This window comes from Etheostoma cragini, chromosome 3 (genome assembly GCF_013103735.1).
Source record: "Etheostoma cragini isolate CJK2018 chromosome 3, CSU_Ecrag_1.0, whole genome shotgun sequence".
Taxonomy (NCBI): Eukaryota; Metazoa; Chordata; class Actinopteri; order Perciformes; family Percidae; genus Etheostoma; species Etheostoma cragini.
This window is the reverse complement of record NC_048409.1, coordinates 8,844,875-8,845,722: the sequence shown is the minus strand read 5'-3', so window position 1 is coordinate 8,845,722 and position 848 is coordinate 8,844,875.

Sequence of the window (848 nt, the reverse complement as noted above, 5' to 3'; positions counted from 1 at the left end):
AAAGCATGTGGAAACTGCAGCATGTTTTAGGGGGTAAAAATTTAGGCGAGAAAATCATATATTTTCCAGTGAATTTCTAACGCGGTGTAGACAGCACCGACCGTTTTAGTTTTTCTCTCTAATGACAGCACTCCAAATTTCCAAACCACAGAGCTACGTGTTCGGAGTTCCCTTTTAACATCGTGGTTCACTGCAAGGTTGTATATGGTGTGCTACGCCCTCAGAAGAGATGTCTAAACACAGAACCTATTTTAATTCTACTTATTTTTGAATCTCATGCTTGCTTATGATGGGCTCAGAGTTTATTTCTCATAATCAAAGTGTATGCAGCGTAACTGTCCCGCTTTACCAGTATTCCCACACATACTTGTACAGCCTTTACAACAAAACATGTATGCAGATTTAAAAACATTGCTTTTATTATAATGAGCAACCGTTATAAATGTTATAGTAGCCATTCTAACTACTAGAGTTATGTTGTTATAGCAACATAATTCAGTTAATTTGAAAATGATATGTTTGTATTATACCTTTATTCAAGGATCAGTATCAGTCTGTTATATCTACAATACAGTAATCGTTACTTACCAATTTCCCAAAGCAACATAAATTCCCTGAGGAAACGGTTTAGTTATACTCCCTGTTGATAGCCTTTAGCTGAATCTGGGAAATGGAGAAGAAGGTGTGTAGTGTGACTTGAGCAGTCGAACACGCCACAGCACATCGGTAAACACTGTTAATCACAGTTTAACAGATGAGAACGTTAATTGCAGCGAAGGAAATAACAAGACCCAGAGGAGGCTTCTATTTCTCGACACCCCCACTGTTACTGATAAGGGGCAGACGGG